The sequence below is a fragment of the Arachis duranensis genome, chromosome 2, assembly GCF_000817695.3.
Source record: "Arachis duranensis cultivar V14167 chromosome 2, aradu.V14167.gnm2.J7QH, whole genome shotgun sequence".
NCBI lineage: Eukaryota > Viridiplantae > Streptophyta > Magnoliopsida > Fabales > Fabaceae > Arachis > Arachis duranensis.
Genome location: NC_029773.3, coordinates 30,466,547 through 30,467,126, shown reverse-complemented (window position 1 = coordinate 30,467,126; position 580 = coordinate 30,466,547).

Here is a 580-nt window from a genome sequence, read left to right as displayed (position 1 = left end):
GTCCTTTCAACATAACCTCGAACCACCACACTCACAAGCTTCTCTTCACCATTCGCCATCATATGATCCTTCCTTACCCCAATACCAATCCAATCATTCCCAGTCATCACTACTTCCCTATGTATCGTGTCTAAGTCCAGCAAACCGCGAAGCAGAGGATCGCCTAAAAGAAACAATAACTAAATCTCAAACAACCATTCAACAACTGGAGCACGCACTAATCCAATGGGCCACTAAACGCTCAAATATACAAGGATCAACCACAGCTCCATGTGGACAATCCGATGAAGAGCGTAGCATGAAAGAAATACTAGAGACTCCAATGGACAAGGCAGAGAATGAATTTGTACTAGAACAAGTGGAAGAAGCTGTCATTGTTCAAGAAGAAGAGTTGGTTGAAGATCTAGGCGATGCTGAACTTCCTTGGGAATCCAGAATTGAGGAAAACTCCGTCCAGGATGCTACAGTTGATGCTAAGGAAGATACTGTACAATCTCTAAGGCAAGTCGTTTATGAGGAATCAGACGGAATAATCCAAGAAGCAAATTCCCTTGATGATGATATTCACAAGTCTAGCTCT